Source organism: Aulostomus chinensis, chromosome 9, assembly GCF_037954235.1.
Source record: "Aulostomus chinensis isolate RoL2024-O1b breed Wild chromosome 9, RoL_Achi_v1.0, whole genome shotgun sequence".
Lineage (NCBI taxonomy): Eukaryota > Metazoa > Chordata > Actinopteri > Syngnathiformes > Aulostomidae > Aulostomus > Aulostomus chinensis.
This window is the reverse complement of record NC_141328.1, coordinates 12,629,970-12,647,215: the sequence shown is the minus strand read 5'-3', so window position 1 is coordinate 12,647,215 and position 17,246 is coordinate 12,629,970. Positions and strand designations below refer to the sequence as shown.

General features: G+C 42.5%; 1 pseudogene; it reads left to right on the top strand.

The window, feature by feature from the left end:
• The first annotated feature begins 7,650 nt into the window (after positions 1-7,650).
• LOC147255826 (uncharacterized) lies at positions 7,651-17,034 on the top strand (annotated as a pseudogene).
• The last annotated feature ends 212 nt before the right edge of the window (positions 17,035-17,246 follow it).

The window sequence follows — 17,246 nt, the reverse complement described above, 5'->3', positions numbered from 1 at the left end:
AAATAAAGCCTGTTTTCGAACTTAACTGATGTTTATGTCTGGAACAGACTGAAACTGGCATTATACATCAATTTACATGCAAACTATTATTTGACAAGGCCAAGTTAAACATTACAATGCAGACATAAAAATAGCGTTCTTGCATGCTAACATTAGCAGTCGAAGCTAGTTTTAGCTGCTTTTTCCTGAACTGCTTCATACACATACATAGCAAACATAAATGCAAACAAACATTATTGCATTTCGGTACTTCCGTCACCTGCAATAAAACAGAAAGTCAGTCCACTGTGAGTTTTCAATCACATTGTCCCTGAGATGACAAGGTGGACTTCCTTTATCGAAGGATTACATTATCAGTAATTCAGATTACAAGGCTGCTATTGCCAACTATTGTTGAGAAGTAGTATAATTAAGCAAATTTAAACAAACAAACAACTATAGTAATAAAAAAAACAATGGGTGGGATAACAAAAGTAATATAAACACAATTCTGGACACAATCTTTACCCAGGAAATTTTCAGGGGACCACACACATGCGAATAACATTTAATAATTTTTGGTAAGAGGCGGCACGGTGGTGCAGTGGTTAGCGCTGTCGCCTCACAGCAAGAAGGTTCCGGGTTCGAGTTCTTTCTGTGTGGAATTCGCATGTTCTCCCCATGCCTGCATGGGTTCTCTTTGGGTACTCCGGCTTCCTCCCACAGTCCAAAGACATGCAATTTGGGGACTAGGCTGATTGATACTCTAAATTGACTGTAGGTATGAAAGTGAGTGTGAATGGTTCTTTGTCTCTATGTGTTGGCCCTGCAATGGACTAGCGACCTGTCCAGGGTGTACCCTGCCTGTAGCAGCTGGGATAGTCTCCAGCCCCCCTGCGACCCTTAAGAGGAATAAGCGGAAGACAATGGATGGAATTTTTAGTAAATGGTAAATGACTCAATTTGGATAGTGCTTTTCTACCTTAGCAGCACTCAAAGCGCTTTACAGTGTCATCTCACTCACCCATTCACACACACACACACACACACACACACACACACTGATGGTGAAGGCTGCCATGCAAGGCACCAACCTATCAGGAGCAATTATGGGTTCAGTATCTTGCTCAAAATCACGTAGACATGGTCACCGGGGGTGAGGATTGAACCAGCGACCCTTCAGATCCAAGACGGCCACTCCGTTTGTCCTATTGACAAATAGATATTTATTTATGATCATTTGGTATATACAAATATTTTGCTTCCACTAAGACACCTGGCAAGGCAAGGCAAGGCAAGGCAATTTTATTTGTATAGCCCGTTTTCACAAAACAGTTTGTCTCAAGGCTTCACATAGCATCATAACATCCTCTGCCCTCAGACCCTCACATCGACTGAGGAAAAACTCCATAGAAAACCCTCTTAACAGGGAAAAATGGGTGAGGGTGAGGGTCAGGGTGAGCAACAGAGGAGGGATCCCTCACCAAGGACGGACCTGGGAGATGAACTGTGTTCCTCCATGGATCAACAGCAGATGATAAGCATATACAGTATATGGAGAGACTGAACAGGTTAAAGGAATACATGTATTTCTACCTTATTCAAGTCAGGTGTATTTTTAAGTCCTTCTTGGGTCAATATTTTTAATTTTGACAAAGCAAAAGAAAACACAACAAAAACTATATATTATCTCTTAATTCAAAGTTACATCTAGATGATGCTCTGAAGAACATGAATTTCAGTGGTGAAATGTTAGTATAGCACCTTGAATTAAAGATAGTATTTATTGGACCTTTGTGCTTCTCTTTGCTATGAGACTGAACAGGAGTTTTAATGGATGGATTTGCTCAGATAAAAGACTTTCCACCCCAATTATGACTATTATTATTATTGTTGTTGTTGTTGGTATTATTATTGTGATTATTAATAGTAGCATTAGCATACAGTAATTGCCAAGATTAATCTGGTCAAACAATGATCTTTGATGCACATCAGTGCAGTCATAGAAATATATTTTATGCATGTGTGTGTGTACCTGGTTTGTGTTACCTTTTGGAGACCTTTCTTGTTATAAACATTAACCTTATCAGGATCCCTAGTCCTCATGAGGACCAAACACAAATTAAGGGAACTTCACAATCCTTTGTGTGTGTGTGTGTGTGTGTGTGTGTGTGTGTGTGTGTGTGTGTGTGTGTGTGTGTGTGTGTGTGTGTGTGTGTGTGTGTGCGTGCACGTGTGCATGCGTACATGTGTGTGTTCCGCATGGATAAGGATTCAGATACACGCCCTCAGTCAACCTTGGACTGCAGTTCCTGACTCTGCTCAGACTTGGCTCACACCATTGTATCTGATCCACTTGAACAGGGTCCAGATCAAGTGATGATGCTGGAGTATTTTCACTGTGGACTGAGTTACACCCAAATCTATTTCAAGTGCTATCAACTGTATCCTGCTGGCAGATGATTGAGGACAAGGAGAAGCTTGGAATGATTCCTGTCCTCCAAACGATCATGTGTCACTGCTTAAGGAGCTTTTTAAAACAAGATAGTCAAGAACATTCTCTTGAAATGTAAGCTGATCTTAATACCCTCGTCTCATAGTTTGATCTGAGTGCAGCATTAAGAGCATGAACTATGAAGACCACAGTCTTCATAGTTCATGCTCTTAATGCTGCACACAGATCAAACCTCCTTTCACCTGGAAAAGAAAGGAAAAAAGAAATCGTAGAGCCCCCTCTATTGTCTAAACAAACAGATAACTGCAAGGGATCGATTGACAGGGACTGAAGGGGAGACATGTCATCACTGCTGCATTTCTGTTACTGCATTTGTTGGGGTTAGCTCCAGCTGGGGTCACTGGATGGAATTAATGATAGATGATTGTCATATAAGCACAAGGAGAAGTAGGAATATAGGAATACTGGAAAGTGCCATGAAAGCACACTTCAAATTTTTAAACCATTTGACAAAGGTGGCATGAATTGTGGGTTTACATTTTACAAATGGATTTGTTTCTTTTTGATGCATGCATGGCTGATATTTGTTTGTCTTCAGGTCTCACAAGCAATCCCAGAATTTTTCTCTGGATGTACCCCTGCCATTTGTCTTCATTTCAGCATGAAAGCTCATCCATGGACCTGTACCTGTTGAGCTGCGGGTAACATGAGCCTCAAGCAGAGCTACTTCACATGCCAAGAAGATGTCCTGTTAAGCCCTGGCGATGACAAGGAACTCTCATATTACTCAGCTGGTATGGCACTTCAGGTTGCTGGCAGCATTTTTACTAGATTTACACCATGGTCATTGTAAGCGCCAGTCCTGGCCAATTTGGTGCCCAAGGCTAGTGCACCTCTTGCATTGGAATTAATTTCACAACTAATTTTGCAAACACTAACGCAGAAACTTAATACTTTTGTCCTCAATATCCTCTTACTGTTTAGATAAAGAATAGCTATCAAAACACTCAACAGGTGGCATAAAATAGGAGGGGACAGGAGCACTTCATGTTGCGGAGGTGGAGGTGGTATCTTAAGGTGGCCCAAGATTTGTAGGAGTGGGGTTCTAAAATTTCATCTGTGCATCTGAAAAAAGGAGTATGTAGGATTACTGACTGTTGAAATGCATGGTTTGCTATACATTAGATAAGACAAAATATATTGCATTAACATTAATGATATGCACTTTAACACCAATGTAAACTTTAGACAGTAGAAATTGTAAAATAAAGGCTTCCAACTATTCATTATAAAGGGGATAGAAAAATAATATAATTTCTAATTGATTATTGTAGAAGCAAGGCAAACATAGTTAACCACCACCACCAATACTCTACAACACTAACTTCGGACTAATCCATTCATTTTACTGTAACGCTATCTTAATCTCTTTTTCTCTTCTTTCTCTCCTTTACTTGGTTTAGTTTTGGCATTGTTGTGTTGTTGATGAGAGGTAAATTGCATCTTTTGGGGTCACTGCATCAGGTAAGTCAGCAATTCCCCAGAGAGATGGCACAGTCCAAACATCTGGAAGGGAGGCAGGGGGATGGCAAGAACTTTGAAGAAAGGCGTCTCTAATATTTTATAGGATATCCTAAGGAGTTATACTGTTAGTGTGCTTATTCAGTATTTTGAAATAATAGCACTAATAAAAGCTGCAAGCAGCATTGAACAAGCCTTCACACCCTGACGCAGTTGAAGGGTTTATGTCACAGAAGTGCTTATGCCACAGGCATGTAGATGTTTTCAGATACCACCTTTTCCCTTTCAATTTGATTGGGATTTTAGAGTTCTCTACTTGTGAAATATCCTCATAAATACCATGATTTTGGTGAAATCTTACAATAGATTTCACATTTTTGTAGGAAAATTTGTCCCAAATCCAGTCATACAGGTTGTAAAGTGGTCAGACTGCCCCAGTTTGACACAAAATATATGTTCAGAGATTGCCTCCCAATTGATTTAAATTGTAAGGTGCAGTGTGGCACGTCAACTTTTGGGGCTTACAGAATCCAAAGTGCGTTATTACAAATTTTTGACAATTTTTTTTGGGGGGGGGGGATGTCAGTGTATGGCTTTTAGGTCTTGATGAGATGAATGATTTTTAGTTTTGGTTGAGTGTCTCTATGACTCTTTTATTAGTTGAACAGTTCACCCTTGTTCTATGAGCCTCTCAGGAGGACATTATCAGTGGTCAGTGTCTCAGTCCTTGGGGCAGGTAAAGGAGGCTCACTGTGGTGCACATCAGGTGTATCACCAGCTAATTGTTCAGATCAAATATCCTCAGCTTGATTCTCAATGTCCTCAGTGTGCAACAAACTGCTCCTGTTTCTCCTTAACCCTTGTCCATTCTACGGCTTAACAAAATTGACCTGGGTCTTACTTCACTGAGGACTGCTGCTTTCTTGGACCAAAAATCAGGCCTTCAATATTCACAACATCACTTTCTTGATACCTTGCTGTTTTTGTTAATTTTCTGCCTGTGTTTGAGTCTCATCCTTTTGTTGGTGAGTTTGTTGCTGTTTTTGTTATCATTGTTTTTTGGAATGTGTGAAAGTGTGATGCACAGCTACAACTCATGAGTGGCTCAGCAGGGAATGCTCCACAATCCAGAAATGCAGCTCCAGCCAGTTTTATTGACTCAGGCTTTTCATAACTGTCTCTTTACAATTTGGATCACTTTTTCAGTTGGTTCATTTGCCTGTAGATATAAGGGGCTAGAGGTGATATGCTGAAATTCATAGAACTTTGCAAACTCAGTAAATTCATCACAGTCATGTTGTGGACTGTTGTAAATGACAACCAATTATGGAATTCTTTGTCTAGCAAAAACCCTGTGGCAGGACAGACTGGAGGGGTCACTAGTCCATCGAAGGGCCAACACATATAGACAGACAACCATTCACACTCCCTCATACCTACGATCAATTTAGAGTATCCAATTAACCTAGTCCCCATTTGCATGTCTTTGGACTGTGGGAGGAAGCCGGAGTACCAGAGAGAACCCACACAGGCACAGGGAGAACATGCAGACTCCACACAGAAAGATCCTGTGCCCGAGCTGGGACTCGAACCCGAAACCTTCTTGCTGTGAGGCGACAGTGCTACCCACTGCACCACTGTGCAATAATTAATACTCAATAATTACACTTTAATTTTTTCCTACTTTCTTCTGTTTAGTTTGTCCATTTGACTCTCTTTGAGAGTTTCTCCAGCCATTTATCATGTTGTCAGTGTGTATTTCCTCAGACAATCAATTCATTTATGTAAATGCCTTCCAGACCCTCTGGACTCAATTGCTCTGTGGAAGATCTGCTTTCTGCATCCAACCTCAGCTTCCAAATTCCTTGCGAAGGATCTAGTTTGCTAAATGCACAAGCCATTTCACCCATTATCTTTTTGAGTTTTTGGACGTGATAAAGCACTGTCAAAGGTGAGTTCTGTCTCCCACACAGTTTGACCTGAATGGCTTCTTTCACCCCACTTTCAAAACCACAGGTCAGCATTCAGCAGTCCATCTCCACCTCAAGGAGAAGGGGCACTCCTTTGAAGATCACAAGGTACGCGTTCTGGCCAGGGAGGACAGATGGTTTGAAAAAGGGGTGAAAGAAGCCATTCATGTCAAAGTAGAACATCCATCTTTGAACAGAGGAGGGGGCCTCAGACACCACTTATCACCCACCTACAATGCTGTCCTTAGATCCCTTCCCAGGAGGTGCAGCCAGCCTTCACACCTTCATTCAGGTGACCTGAACGACCCTCCTAAGAGGGCTGGGAGGGGTAACAACCCAAAACTGAGGCCAACGACTAACATGACCACCCAATGAGCCCATTGCTCTGGCCTTAAGACCACTTGTTTTTGCCACCACCCCCTTGGGTGATTACATACCTGATACTTTCCATCAGAATTTTAGAACTGAAGAAGCTTCTTGGATGAGAGGGGAAACGTCTTCACTTACAAGAGGTGAGTCCAGTTGCCTAGTTTGATCATTTTTGAGAATTACGATAACCTGGATGACTGAGAATATTCACAAATACAGTTTATGATGTTGCTTGGCTAAATTCTCCTTAGTGGTTTTTAGTAGGACCATAATAGTTAACTATTAATGATGAAAATGGTATATAAAATTTTTTTGAATAGTAAAACAGATAAGCCACACACTTTCAGATTTGTTTATCTACCCCATGTCCTGTCTGAGTGTTTGTATTTCTGCACAACATATTCATTAAAATAAAAAAAAGTCAAGTCAGTCAGCACAAGTACAGTTTGCATGTTCTCCCTGTGCCTGTGTGGGTTCTCTCCAGGTTCTCCGGCTTCCTCCCACAATCCAAAGACATGCAAATGGCGGCTAGGCTAATTGGATACTCTAAAAAAATGTGCCTTGTTGATGCCCGAAATGAGATGCTTTGGAATTGCTACTCAGATGTTACTGAACTACTTAATGACAAACCCCAGCAATGATTGTTATTGGAATATTAAGTTATTTAACACCTTTTCAAACAAAATCACTTATCCTTTACCAGATCCACCTTTGACTGGGGCTACTTGTCAGTACCCCTACTCGTCAATGGTCCTGCTCTTCAGATTCCCTATCAAACTTTTTACATCTGGTATAATCGTGTTTCCTCTCACCATGTTGACTTTGCAGACTAAATCGAGTGGAATTTTTCTAAAAAAAAAAAATGAATTGGGTGTTATTCCATCCATCGTCATCTTCTGCTTATTCCTTACTAGTAAGGGTCACAGGGGGGCTGGATCCTATCCCAGCATCTACGGGCGAGAGGCGGGGTACACCCTGGACAGGTCGCCAGTCCATCGCAGGGCCAACATACAGAGACGAACAATCATTCACACTCACATTCATACCTACGGTCAATTTAGGGAATCCAATCAGCCTAGTCCCCAAATTGCATGTCTTTGGATGGTGGGAGGAAGCTGGAGTACCAGAGAGAACCCGCACAGGGAGAACATGCAGACTCCACACAGAAAGATCTTACACCTGAGCCGGGACTTGAACCCAGAACCTTCTTGCTGTGAGGCCACAGTGCTAACCACTGCACCACCGTGCAGCCTATTGGGTGTTATTATCCATTATTATTATATAGTGTATATTACCCACCCTCTATGTAAAAGAAAAACTATGCTTTCCCGTCTACAGAATAATATGGGGGAGTGAATGTGGGTGGAGATCATCAACCGGGTGAAATACCCATTGAAGGAGGCCCTCATGCAGCTGCAGGATCAGGAAGTCTTCGACATGGACGACCACATCACCAGATACTGTACATCTAACCTTACTGCCGAGGTGTGCGAGATCTGTACTAGAATGGAATGCACACAGAATCCCTGGTGAGTTGCATAAAAATAAAAAAAAAAAAAAAAGTAAAACAATGCAGTTCAGCATGGTGGTGCAGTGGTCAGTACTGTCGCCTCACAGCAAGAAGGTTCCAGGTTTGAGTCTCAGCTTGGGCATGTGATCTTTCTGTGTGGAGTCTGCATGTTCTCCCTGTGCCTGCGTGGGTTCTCTCTGGTACTCCAGCTTCCTCTCACAGTCCAAAGACATGCAAATGGTGACTAGGCTAATTGATAGGGGTACAACGAAATAGTCAACTAACTAAATGATAAGAAATACGATTTCTTAAATATCCAGACATACAAGTTATTGCTGCGTAAGTACAAAATAAAATGCTCCTTGCTTTGAAAAACAAAATGTTTGTATTTTTCCCCTTATTTAGACGACAATGCAAATACAAACATAAAATTTTCATTAAAAAAGTGCTTTGTTGTTGTAAACAATGAGGACAACTACATTCTTGAATGAAAATGAAAACAAATATTAAATAATCCTCAGAGGTGCAGTCTAATCTAGACCAATAATGCACTGTAAGACCAAACAGTAAAAAAAAAATAGTTAAAATATTAAGTTCTGATAACTCAGAAATTTTAAAATGTGATATCACCAAAATGTTTTGACTTATTAGAACACTTTTAATTTAGCTTTGTCAGTGTACTGAAATCTTTTAATTTGGTTTGTGTGATGTCACTTCCGCCAAGTGAATCTTGGCGCTCAATTAAAGGCTCGTCTGCCTACAGAGCCTTCGCGTCTTGCCTTCTGCTCACATTTTGCTCGTTTAGGTTGTGAACAAGACGGAGACCAAAGTGTTTAGATTTGCCACCATCTATTTTTGTGCCACTCTATGGAGAGATGATGCTATTTGTCCTTTTGCCTCCATGTCCAGCGAACTTTGCTGCAGGCTATTGTCCCTCATAAAAGTGATCAATTTATCCATTTGAATTCTGTGTATCAAGCTAACTTAAGTGTAGTTTGTTTGTAGTCCTGGAGGCGAGGCTTAGTGAGTTAGAGACCCGGCTCCGCACCATGGAAGCTAGCGCTAGTCCTTTACCTTCAGGAGCTTCTCAGTCCACCTTAGCGGGTGCGGAGCCACCTAGCCTAGCCACCGCTAGCAGCTCCCCTGCAGCTCCCGAGCAGCCGGGAACCAGCCAGGCCCGCTGGGTGACATCACGAGGGAAACCTAGACGCAGTAAGCCCGTGTTTGCCCACCAACCCCTTCATGTTTCCAACCACTTTTCCCCACTCAGCGACACACCCGCTGAGAATAAAACTCTACATGTCGGCTCTGTTGCTCGCAGCCCCGCTGTGAAGCCAACATCAGTCATTGGCAGTTCTGTTCTCCGCAACGTGAAGGTAGAGACTCCAGCGAGCATAAAGTGCATCCCAGGGGCCAGAGCGGGCGACGTTGAGGCAAATCTAAAGCTGCTGGCAAAACGTAAGTTTAAATACAGTAAGATTGTAATACATGTCGGCGCTAGTGACACCCGGCTTCACCAGTCGGAATTAACTAAAGTTAACATGGCTTCGGTGTGCAACTACGCTAAAACAACGTTGGACTCCATAATTTTCTGTGGCCCGCTGCCCAATTTAGCGAGTGACGACATGTTTAGCCGCATGCATTCATTCCATCGCTGGATGTCTAGGTGGTGCTTAGATAACAACGTGGCTTATATAGACAATTGGAGCTCCTTCTGGGGAAAGCCTGGTCTGATTAGGAGAGATGGCGTCCATCCTCCTTTTTTGATGGTGCATCTCTCTTATCTAGGAACATAGGCCAATTTATTAGCCATATTAATCCCTGACAAGCACCCAGAATTCAGACCAGCAGGCAGAGCTGCAGTTTAACACGCCCCTCTGCTGGTTCCTTCATGTTGTCACCCACCCAGCCTATAGAAACTGTGTCTGCCCTGAGGCTGTATAAGCCTACACCCAAATCTGGAGGAGTAATTTATAGCAACTTAGTTAAAATTAAAACCACTGCTCCAGCAAATCAACCCAACAACTATTAAATGTGGCTGGCTTAATATTTGATCTCTCCCATCCAAGTCTCTCCTAGTGAACGATTTAATTACTAATTATCAGATTGGTGTATTAGCACTTACTGAAACCTGGGTGCAGCAAGATGAGTATGTTAGTTTAAATGAGTCTTCCCCTCCTGGTTACATTAACTACCATGTACCTCGCACCACTGGCAGAGGAGGAGGAGTAGCTGCAATCTATCAGTCAAATTTGGTGTTAACCCTCGACCTAACAGTTCATATAATTCATTTGAGAGCCTGACTGTCAGCTTTTCCCACCCAGACTGGAAAGCAGAGAAACCACTCTTACTTGCTGTGGTGTATCATCCTCCTGCACCTTATTCTGAGTTCTTAGAAGAATTCCCTGACTTTCTGTCTCACTTGGCATTGAACTCAGACAAAGTCATTATAGTGGGTGACTTTAACATCCATGTGGACGTCGCTGATGATTGTCTGGCCACTGCATTTAAGTCGCTTCTTGATTCTGTTGGCTTCTGTCAGAGGATAAACAAACCCACTCACACTTTTAATCACATCCTTGATTTAGTACTCACTTATGGAATAGAAGCTGACCTCATCACAGTTCTTCCTCAGAACCCCGTCTTGTCTGATCACTCCTTAATTACATGTGAATTTACCCGAACAAATTATATCCTACCTGGGAAAAAGTACCGCTTCAGTAGATGTCTATCTGACACTGCTGTTTCTAGATTTAAGGAGCTTATTCCAGCAGAACTTGCTGCCACATCTTGTAGTAATATAATGGGCAGTTATGCTGATTTCACCCCCACCCAGGTAGACTATCTTGTGGACAGCACTGCAGCAGCAATCCTTGGGACACTTTATGCCGTAGCGCCCCTGAAAAAGAAGGTTATCAACCAAAATAGAGTAGTTCCCTGGTACAGCCCAGAGCTGCGTGCCTTAAAACAGAAGACCAGACAACTGGAAAGGAAGACACATTCCAGCCAGCACGAGGAAGTCCGCCAAGCCTGGAAGGAGAGTTTATTAATATATAAAAAAGAACTCCGTAATGCTAGAAGCGCTTACTACTCGTCCCTAATAGAAAAGAAGAAGAACAACCCCAGGTTCCTCTTCAACACCGTGGGCAGGCTCACCAAGAACCATAGTGCTGTTGAGCCATGCATCCCCCCAACTCTCAGCAGTAACGACATCCTATCTTTCTTTACTGAAAAGATTGTGAATATTAGAACAAAGATTGCCAGTAATGGAGGACAGACTACAGTTCCCATAGAAGTACCTCCCAGACTTGGTGCATACTTGGACAGCTTCTCCCCCATCGACCTGTCAGAATTAACTTCTGCAGTCACTTCCTCCAAGTCAGCCACTTGTCTGCTGGATCCCATCCTGACAAGACTACTTAAGGATGCCTTCCCTCTCATCAACATGTCCATATTAAATCAAATTAATCTTTCCTTAGTCACAGGTTATGTGCCACAGGTCTTTAAGGTGGCTGTCATCAACCCTTTACTTAAAAAACCTTCTCTTGACCCTGATGTGTTAGCCAACTATAGGCCAATATCCAACCTCCCCTACATCTCCAAGATCCTTAAGAAGGTTGTCCTGGAGCAGCTACATGAACATCTGCACAGCAACAAGCTCTTTGAAGCCTTCCAGTCTGGATTCAGGGAACACCATAGCACTGAAACGGCACTGGTCAGAGTCTCTAATGATCTTCTCATAGCTTCAGACAGAGGTCTTGTCTCTGTGCTTGTCCTTTTGGACCTCAGTGCTGCATTTGACACCATCGACCACAGCATCCTACTTCAGAGACTAGACCATGAAATTGGGATGAAAGGAACTGCCCTAAAATGGTTTAAGTCATACTTATCAGATAGGTTTCAGTTTGTTAATGTTAATAATGACTATTCAGAGTATAGCAGAGTTACATATGGTGTACCACAGGGTTCAGTTTTAGGACCGATTCTCTTCACTCTTTACATGCTCCCATTAGGTGACATAATACGGAAGCACTCGATCAACTTCCACTGTTATGCGGACGACACACAACTTTACTTGTCGATGGAGCCAGACGACACAAGCCAGTTTACTAATCTGCAAGACTGCCTAAAAGACATTAAATCCTGGATGTCTTCTAACTTCTTAATGCTAAATTCAGATAAAACTGAGGTCATCGTGTTTGGACCGAAACACCTCAGGGACACACTCTTGAATCGGATCACTACTCTAGATGGCATCACCTTGACCCCGAGTACAACTGCAAGGAAACTTGGGGTCATTTTTGACCAGGACCTTTCCTTCAGCTCCCACATAAAGCATGTGACTAGGACCGCCTTCTTCCATCTGCGAAGTATCGCTAAGATTAGGAATATCCTTTCCAAGAGTGATGCTGAGAAACTGGTGCATGCATTTGTCACTTCTAGGCTGGACTACTGCAACTCTCTCTTGTCAGGATGTCCTAAATACTCTCTAAAGAGTCTCCAGCTGGTCCAGAACGCTGCAGCGAGGGTTTTGATGGGAGTTAAGAAGAGAGAACACATCTCTCCCACTTTAGCTTCTCTCCACTGGCTTCCTGTAGGATCTAGAATCAACTTCAAAATCCTTCTGCTGACTTATAAGGCTCTCAATGATAAAGCTCTATCCTATTTGAAAGAACTCATTTGTCCCTACTGTCCTACCAGAGCACTCCGCTCCCAGAATGCAGGTCTTTTAGTGATTCCCAGTATCAATAAAGACAGACTGGGAGGTAGAGCCTTTAGTTACCGAGCTCCTCTACTGTGGAACCAGCTCTCTCCATGGGTCAGAGAGGCAGACACTTTAACTACGTTTAAGTCCAGGCTTAAGACTTTCCTAGTTAGGACTGGTTCAGGTAGCTCTGAACCATTGATAGCTATGCTGCTAATGGCTTACACTGCTGGGGGACACATCGGGTTACATGGAGCCCTTCCCTCCTCTCCTCTCTTCTCCTCTCCTCTCTCCCCCTCTCTCCTCCTCTCCTCCCCGCACATTTTTGGAACTGTCATTACCATTACTTGTTGCACTTTGTAGTTTGGCCTTGGTGTCTCGCAGTCTCTCTGTGTTTCCACAGATCCACCAGAGCTCCAACCGCCGCCTGCATCGCGCCCCCCCCCCCAACTCCCCCCCTTTTATTCCCTACTATTACACCGGCCTGCGCTCCCCTTCCATGAACCAGTCTGCCATCCAGTCCCCCATCAAGCTGGCTTGCTCTCCCTGCCTCCCCTTCCAGAAGCTTCCTTCTTCAACTGTTATTAACATTTCCACCTTTCCCACATTTTGTATTGTAAACTGTTTTCTTGTCTGTAACAACATCTACTGCACGTCTGTCCGTCCTGGGTGAGGGATTTCTCCTCTGTTGCTCACCCTGAGGTTTCTCAGATTTTTCCCTGTTCAAAGGGTTTTCTATGGAGTTTTTCCTCAGTCGATGTGAGGGTCTAAGTGCAGAGGATGTTGTTATGATGCCATGTAAAGCCCTTTGAGACAAACTGTTTGTGAAAATGGGCTCTACAAATAAAATTGCCTTGCCTTGCCTACTTTTCAACAATATACGGCAATACTCAAAACTTACAAAGAGAGCATGAATGAGATCTTAGCAAGAGAATAAATTAATTATTCCCTCCTGATTTGACCAAGCTCCAATGTTGCCAGAATTTGTCACTTTTACATGTTTTTTTTTCCCAAATTCACCAAACAAGTGAGCACTACGAGCACTTAATATAACACTATGCTGACTTACATCCCATGTTGTCAGGAACCGTAAGGCATCGTCACAGAGGTAGCATGGAGAACAGCAGTATGCTTCCCATCGATGTAAGCTTGTTCCTTGAATGAGAAAACATAATCTTTTTCACTTTGAATCAACTATATGTAGATGGCTGGGTGTAGTTTTTTTGTATGTAAACAGGATCTACCACACACACACAAACACACACATTTTGCTTGATATTTCAACCTTTCTAAACACAGTTGTGCACATTAACAATCATAATTTGAAAATGTGATGTTGAAACATGTATCACTTGAATAAATATTGGTCAATACTTTCAATACGTTAGTTCATGACTGAAGAGATGAGAGTTCACACATACACAATCCACTGTAGTATTCCAATCAAGCACCAGGAAATGTAACCCACTCACCAGGCGGTCATTAGCACTAAAGAGCTGATCCAAGAGCTTCAGCAACTTTCTCGGAGCATGCAGCTTTTTTTGGAAGAGACTCTGTAGACGACAACCATGTTGATCCAGCTCCGTGTAGAAATGTTTTTTCAGATTGATGCTTGTGATCCTGTGGAATTCAGAACAAATATGCACAAACAAACAATGGCTAGTTAATGTTGACATATATACAAAAATAAAAACAAAATTTACCACATCTCAAACATTATGACAAATCACTCTTCAGATGTGGACTTTTGTAGAACTTTCCATTAGGTAAGGTAAGTATGACACAAGTATGACCACCAAAAAAGCCTTATCCCTTAAAAAATAGTGCGTAATACTCACCTGAGATTCAACGGTAAGGGCAGGCCAGCATTCCAGGATCTCTTTAAGAGGTAGCTCATCACTGATGACTTCTTTATGCCGAAAGGCAAAGGTAGTCTGCATCAGTGCTGCAATCTTGTGCCGTGTCCCAAATCGCATACTTCCATACTAAATACTTAAAATCATGAGTATACTTAACTCACAATGGAAAAGAAGTATGGATAGTATGCGAAAATTGAGTATGCAAAAGTACCCGGATGAAGTATTCAAATCGGTCAAGTGCGTCACAAATCGTGTACTTCCATACTACAGTCTTACAATTTTGAGTATACTCAACTCAAAATGGAAATGGATAATATGCGAAAATTGAGTATGCAAATTGGCCAAGACTTTTAGTGTGCGACCGTGGACACTCACCACACTCATTTCATCAATAAAAATGGCGGCGGACAGTGGTGAGGGTCGGTCGACAGACATGTCAGCCTTGTACAAATGTAAGTAATAAGTTTTCCATTACAAATTTTCTTTCCACCAAGCACCGCCAATGCTTGTAGTTCAGAGTACATTTGTGATGTAACCTGTTTTTGTTGTTTGTCATTTACCACGAACGGTATCGTGAATGCTAATACTAGTTAGCTAATAGCTGCAAGGTTCCGAAGCGTTACCCGTAGTAAGTAAAAATAACCAGCAGGCCAGCAGAGCCTGCTCAGGGACGATATGGCCAGAAGCACCTACTCCGACATTTTAATTTATCAGTGCATTTTAACTGCAGCGGTGCACTGCAGTGCTTTCTCTGTCACCTCAGTCTGCTGCACCGATATCAGCAAAGCCTTCACTTCATCGTAAATACTCACTAAATACGGCAGTTATTGTTGGCTAGCTTGGCCAACAAAAGAGGCAGTATCAGCCACGGAGGTTTGTCTGCAACATATCATGTCATTATTAGCATGTTTACTTTTCATTCGTCTGTAATGTTATATGTTTTGCTCTTACTCGGGATAGACGAGGAAACTAGGACCCTTATTGCCTGGCAGATTAAGAACGCCTCCCTGTTTACCGGGAGGTGCCATGCCACAGTAAAAGATTATGAGTGAGTGAATGCTCAAGCCATAATATTAAACTATTGTTACAAATTGTATGAAACGTTTTGTAAATTTTCCTGCCAGGGAGTTCATTGCAGAAAAGGGCCTGGAGGAAAGGGTGACCCCAGCCTTTATTAAAAAAAAAATGGGAGAACCTTAAACAAAAATAAAAGGTTGGTTCAAAGTAATGTGAAAATAAGTTGATTCTTTATTGTTCTGTTCTCAATGTGTGTCTACACAATCAACAGACAGATAACAGCAGGCTTGATGAGATGGTCGGAGGCGGAGTAAAGTTTTCGCAGATTTTACTGTATTTCTCCAAACCATTCAAACCAATTCTGTAAAACTGAAATGAAATAAAAAACTAAGGAAGCAAAATTAGATAATGCTCACTGTAACATACAGTCATCCATGAAATAAACAACATGAAATATATAGCTACATGCAGCACAAATGCTACACAGTATATCACTTATAAATAAAATGACCATATAGATTAAATGTACATAGCTTGTAGATATATGAAATCCTCTTTAACCCATATATACAGCACTACTTTTACACTGCACATGAATTGAACCATGAATTACAATGAAATATCACTGTCCTTTACTATAATCATGAATTGTAACGAAATGCTCCTTTAGAGCTTACCCAATTTTAACACTGTATCAAGCATCATATCTCAAGCACAGGTCGTATAGAAGTTAGCTTTGGCAATGCACACGCAAACAGGCCGGATGCTAACACTGACCTAGCACGCCCAAACACAAGTTACACAACTATCATAAGATATCAGAAAATAAATTACACGGTCCTAATGGTAGTATACATCGCAGAAATGATTGTACACATGATATCTGGTACTTACAGACGACACTTTCCAACGGCACAACAGAAAGTGTGAAAAAATACTGTCAAGCATAAGCACTGTTACCACAAACTTAGAGAAAACCCAATTTAACTGACTTCCACTAGGTGACGCCAAAACACCAAAATAAAACACAGTTCACATTGAACGCGACATTTATGGTAGGCACTCTTGGTACGCAGTCAGTATTACATAATTCTAATTGTTTTTCTGCAATTTGACGTCCTTCCTGCACAGGACCTCAGGTGCCCTAAAACTGGGGTCAGCACGGAAGGGGGTGAGACCACTGCTGCATCCTGGAAGTGGTACTCACTGATGGATGAGGCAATCGGGGGCAGGCTGTCAATCACATCGCCTGTTCTCATTGCCTCTCTGTCTCAGGCCCAGGATGCGGCGGTTGTTTCACCCCCCTCTGTGGTCAGCCCAGGAGGGGACAACTCCCCAGCATCCATCTCGAAGAGGCAGCTGGTGGATGTTGTGGAGGCTTTTAGGGAGCTGCGGGAAAAGGAGACCCAGCTGGAGTTGGAGGCGAAAGAGAGGGAGGTGAAAGAGAGGGAGGCGAGGCGTGAAGAGATAGAGAAAAGGAGAAGGCAAGGGGACATAGAGAGAGAGAGAAGGAGGCAGGAGGACTTGGAGAGAGAGGAAAGGAGAAGAAGAGAGGATCTTGAGAGGGAAGAAAGAAGACACAAGGGAGGAAGGAGAGGATGTGGAGGGAGATGAGAGAGAGAGATGAGAGGAGGGACAGGGAGACATAGAAATTTATTTGAAAAGGTAGTTATGTAGAGTTCATCTTTCGTTATCTAGTTCTACTGTATTTTCCGCACTATCAGGTGAACCTAAAAGCCTTTAATTTTCTCAAAAACCAACAGTACACCTTATAATCCGATGCGCCTTATACAGTATATGGATCGTCGTCTTCGTCGTCCTCCGCTTCCGTGGGTCCGGGTCGCGGGGGCAGCAGTCTCAG